The following is a 5,958-nucleotide window of genomic DNA, read 5'->3' on the forward strand; positions in this document are numbered from 1 at the left end:
CATGACTAAACTAATGAAAACCTTAGTTGTGCACACTATTGCTTTACACGAACACCAACTGAACAAACAGCGGAGGTCCGGATCTTGCCCAATGGATCTAATGACGCTTGGTAGAAAACGGTAATTTAAGAATGTAGTTTTAACAAAGAGAATGCAAGGCCATTCTCTGCCTGATCCATCACATTTCACCAAACAGGTAAAGCATCTGATCCAGCTTTTAAATGTTTCCTCTGACATAGAAATTATGTGACAGTTGGGATTCATGTCTGTGTATTCATGTAATGGGCAGGAAAAAAAGTGTGAGGCACATTTGGATGAAAAACTAATCAATTTTGTTGCTGTAGTATTTTCTAAATAGCAACAGTCCACCTGGTAAATATTATAATGACAATTACCAACTTCATTGCTCATAATGGAAAAGTTTCAGTGAAAGTGCTGATAAACTGGAGAAGCTAAGGGGATGCTCCCCTGGTAATTTGTCATTTCATAAATCTTGCAGCTAAGGCTAATTTTGTGGTTGGCAAATCAATAGTTTGTGAGACTTTGTCAGGCAGCACAGACAAGGAGTTCATACAAGTGGATGGCTGAAATGAAAGTTGCAATAAAGAAACCAGATGCTGAGAGAATGTAAACAACTCCTTTGTTGCAGCAGCAAATTCATCAGCACTGAAAATGCAGAGCCATGAGAGGGGATGAAGAGGTTGTGATGAGCAGCTGAGCAAAAGAATGGCGGCTGATGAAATGATTAGTGTTTAGAAGTAGAGAAAGGCAAGATATGGGCTCATAATCAAAGGCCATGGAACAAAATGCAATCATACAGTATGTCTGCTTATTTAAACTGATTCAAAAACTCAACCTCTAGTGGTAGAAATCTGCAAGTACATATATCTGAACGATTTGTTTCCCTCCATCAGTGGTTTCACATTTTCTATCTCAAACACACATTCTTCGGGCCAAATGTTAATGCAACATCTAACACCAATGTCAGGGAAAGAGTAGGGGAAGGCTCAAGGTCGGCAGTTTCTACAGAGATGCTACATAGATATTGTGGTAAAGAGGACAGGTGCAGACACACATGGGTCAACTTTAAGCTATATTATTTCCCATTGACCTACAGTTCATCCCACTCAGCAATAACACTGCTCTGAAGTCTGTAGGGCACTAAATGATTATGATTATCATTCCAGTGTGCTAGTTCTTGCTAGAGGGAAAAAAAGGTATAGACAGACGAGGAAGATGCAAGACAGCCAACAAACTAACAGTGTCACAGCAAAAATCTCTGGAGCTTTATTACCAGACTTCAACAACTCAACCAAGTGGAAGCAAACATACTGTACAGGTTTTTCTCTTCTGCCTCCCGATCACCCCATACACCATCTTGCCTTCCCTCCTTGTCATCTTCTTCTTTCCCATATATGTGATTCCCAACAACCTATTCACCCCTGCTTGACCAGCCTGACTGCCTTATTTGCTCTGTAATGTTGTCAGAAATGCAGCAACCCTTCTGTGGGTCACTGCTTTGAGGCTGAACGTGAATCTCACTGCCTGACAGAAGGAGAAAGAAGGCCAAAATGGGAAGCAGAGAAAGAATTGCGGCTCTTTCATGCCCAACAGGAGGGAAGGATAGAGACACATGAGGGAACATGGGGGCAGAGAAGGGGGAGAGAAGTCGTGAGTCTCACAGAAGACCTGCCATTCTGAGGTCTTCACAAAGACAGAAGAAAGACAGCCAGTAGGAGAATACTCATACACAACCACAGCGGGTTCCCCACTCTTTTACAACCTTCCATTGCACCAAAATGCAATACCTGACAGCAACTGACGGGTTCCACAGCAGGAGGTTGTGCAGAGGAGCACACAGCACATGTTTTCTGTGCATATGTCTTGCATGTGCACATCCATGCATGAAATAAGGTTTACAGCTGCTGACGTGACTAAAGCAGTGTGCACACATGATCTATAATTTAAATGCTGCTGTCATTAAGACATAATTTAAATTAAGTTTGCTTTATGTCATTTTAAACTGGCACACTATCTTTGTTCATCTTATGGCAGCTTGTTTGTGTGTGAGCATTTTCAGAAAATCACAAGAGGCATGATAACTATCAAACTTTAAAATTTTGCACTTTATGTGTATATATATACGTGGGAATGTATCACATCCATATGGGAGAGGAAATACAAGCTTCTGAGTTATGTGGAAAGTGAAATGTGAATGGAGAGCTCTCATGATGAGTGAGAGATTGAGGTCATCCTGATCTTTGTTACAGATGGCGGAGGTCTTTCTAAAGGCTGCCACTTCATAAAGTGATGCTAGCTATTTAATCACCACTCTTATCTCCCACACATTTAAAAAGAGGTGACATTACTGGGACAAACATCATTGAAAACAAAGACATTCTTGGATAATCCCATAAAGCACAATGAGGTGAAAAAACTATCTTGTTTTTGATCTCTGAATATCATCATTCATCATTAATGGAGGAGGGTTGGTCACAGATTGCATGCTGTTACAATTTAAATCCTATTTCCATAACTCAGAAAACTGGACAGCATGTGGACTGGGCCAGTAATGTAGGTGTGGTTGTGAATTATTTCTTCTTAGCTTGTGCCAGAAGGACAGCAAAAAGATTGAACTGAATACAAGCCTTTTCCCATTTGATTTTGTGCTGTAATTGTTTAATTTACGTTTCCCGCACAGTGCTGAAAGATGCATGAAAGATGCATTCACATAATAGAAACTCACCACACAATCCAAAAGATACTACACGAGTGCACCACTAACTAAGATTTCTAATTATAGACTGGGCTTTTGATTAACACTGCCTCTTTAAATAGGTTTTGTCCCACTTTTCTACATATAATATAGTCTTTCTTATATGTAAGAACACACACATCCAAATTAAGCAGGGTGCAGGGTAACAGTGAAATAGATAGCAGGTGCTACTGTAGATGTGATTTGCGCATCTATGCCTCACAGGACTCCACAGATTTAATTAACCTCCCAGCTGTCCCATATCCCTCTTGCACATCAGGCCAATCCAAATATTGTGCATGGATGCATGCCAATAAAACACATCTTTTTAAGAGACATTATATGACATTGGTATGATAACCTCGCTTTTTCATTTTCATTCTGTCATTAATCTGAAAGAGTTTGCAAGAGAGAACAGATCAAAAGGAAAAGAGAAAAGAGTTTTCAGTAATTAGAAATCACAAGTACAAGGTCATAGCATTACAAAAACACCCAGGTTAATTTTAATTAAATGTAGACATGAATCAAATATGAAATGGAACCTTGAAATTCTGCTTTAGTGAGACTTGATGCAATTGAAATGAATATAAAGGCTCTTTACAGCTAAAGCTCCACCTCTTACATGATTGTTCCTCACTTTGGCCATAAAACCAGAGACCACACATGGAGAAAATAGAAATAAAGGTGTCCTGTCTCTGCAAGTGCAAAGTAAGAACTACACAAGATATCCTTTGCAATGAAGCACTTATCCAGTTTTCAAGGTATATTGTTAAAAATAAAACCAGACATCTATATCTATAATTGGGCTCTATATCCATTTCTCTCTCAGTTCTAAAGCACTGCACTGCCAGACTCTCACTAAAGCAATTTGTGCCGGCATCAGCTGTGATGTCAACAGGGAATAGGAAGATAATTTAGCAGAAATGCACCTGAATGTTCAAACAAAAACTTTCGGCAGCTAATATAGATATGTCATGTTAAACTTTCATTTTATCTCATCTTAACTTTTACAGTGCTGGTTTCAAACATGTCTACAAGATGATTTGGCACACACATATTGTTTGTTGTTGAGCCACTGAAGCTCATTTGAATTTCAATTTGGCATGGCAGAAGGCAATAAGAAGAAAGGAGAGAGGGAGAAATGTAAGGTAGCGAAGGGCAAGGCAGCAACAAGTCCAATCACTCATAGATGAGAGTCATTTGTCTCAGTCTGAGGGGCACTCATTCAATTATTCTTTAACTGTTTGCTTTGAAGCAGAGCAAAGTATTGATTGATTTCTCTTTACACCACATCAAGAAAGCAGACTAGAACAATGAATAAAATTTACCCCAAAAGCCTCTGCAACATTTTCTGTACCAATCCTTATAATGCAAAAAGATGAATGGTGTAGCATCTCATATGCCCTCTATCACAACTGCACACTGCACAACTGCAATCCAACTGGTTTAATACAAAAGTAAGCAGCCAAAAAAGACATACTGCTGTGATTTTATCAAAGCCCAGCTACAGTTGTGTCAAGAGAGCCAAGATTGCATCACTGACCCTGTCACACTTAAATGTCAATGTCTGACAAGTGGTCATGTTGAAAAGGCACCAACCAGGCCATTTTGGATTTTACACAGAATCCGTCAAAGTTATTCAAAGCCTGAAAAATCAGCTTTAGTCCTCTCCGTCTATAGTGAGCATAATGTGAACAAATATCAGGTAAACACAGGATGAAATAGCAACAAAAAGGATTTGGGCTCCCTGGAGCTGGCCAAGCTCTGCTGCAACACGGTTTGTCCTAGAGGATGAGGAGAAAAGGGAGGGTTTATTTATTTCTACACAGAAGTGAGTCATGCCATCATGGATGCTGGCGACAGAAAGAACAATGAAAATATGCAGTTACGAATGGGTGCTGCAAATGTTAGCAAAATGACTTTGTAATTGTGTGCGCATGAATTACACATGCATGTGTGTGTCTGTCGGTGTGTATGTGTTAGCAGATAAGGTGTGCATGTATGTGCATGAATGAGATAGAAGAGCAAGAGGGAATGAGAGGAGAGAGAGGGAAAGTGAGCCAGCAGAAAAGAATTGCTGTAAATTGTTAACAGTGAGAGCCAGCTAAATTGCTGACTCATGTCCGCCACCCAATTACACCCCAGGAATGCCTGGCAACCCTATTGTGATTGAGCTGCTGTTTGAGCTTTTCACAGCCATTTGTTATTTTGAGTGTTTTTAATGTTCTCATTCCTAAAGAAAGAGGTATAGAGGGACCAAAATGTTGCTCTGGAAAGTCTAGTTTTTACAATTTCAGACAAAGTGATTGTTCATACTGACTGTTTTCCGTGAATGTTTTCGTGAGCTTGTGCCCTTTCTTTATTTCCAAAATGTTTCCACTGGTTCCCATCTGTAGAAAATATAGCAGGTCTCACAAAGACCTCTTGCCTCTCATAAAAAAAGCCATTAATTTAGAGACCAGTGCTGAAATGTGACAAAAAAAAAAGTTTTTTGTTTTTTGTGAGAAAGGGAGGGCGGAGATATTCTCTACAGAGAAAATTCGAACAGCAGAAGAAATTGTTGTTCAGACCAGGAGGGAATGCTTGCACTTCAGGTCAGTGGTACTATAACTGCAGGGAGATTGTGTGTGCATGTAAATAAATATATAAATTGCTGCCATGTTTGAAATTGAAAAATAGCACTTAAAAAAATCTCAATTAGCAACAGCTCCAAGCAACACATAAGTGGCTTTTGGAGAACATGAAATAGAAAATAGTGGGATTAGGTGTTATCAAAATAATAGATTGTATTGAGGCATGGCAATGCTATTTCAAAGTTTTGGTTGACTGGTTAAAAATATGGATATAATATGGAACCACTTTGGTCCAGGCAATATACACAATAACCCCAAGCCCAAACTCTGAGTTGGAGTAAATTGCCACCGTGACAACACTGCATTATAAGTCAGGCTGTAAAATTGGGCGACAGTCTCCACATATTGTCAGTGCGGCTAGATAACCGAGCTGAGTGCAGTCACCTAAGATGGAGAGGAATGTAATCTGTTGAATGAGACAAATCTTTAAAATAAAACTCATTTCTTCCCCTTTGGCATTGTGCTTTGTCTGCAAAAATGAGGATTTGCAGTGACTTCTCAGACACTCAGGGCCACTGGTGAATGAAAAGAGTTATTATTCACATCACAATAGTGCACACACACACACAC

The sequence above is a fragment of the Morone saxatilis genome, unplaced genomic scaffold (genome assembly GCF_004916995.1).
Source record: "Morone saxatilis isolate NCDOM2014 unplaced genomic scaffold, NCSU_SB_2.0 Contig14, whole genome shotgun sequence".
Lineage (NCBI taxonomy): Eukaryota > Metazoa > Chordata > Actinopteri > Moronidae > Morone > Morone saxatilis.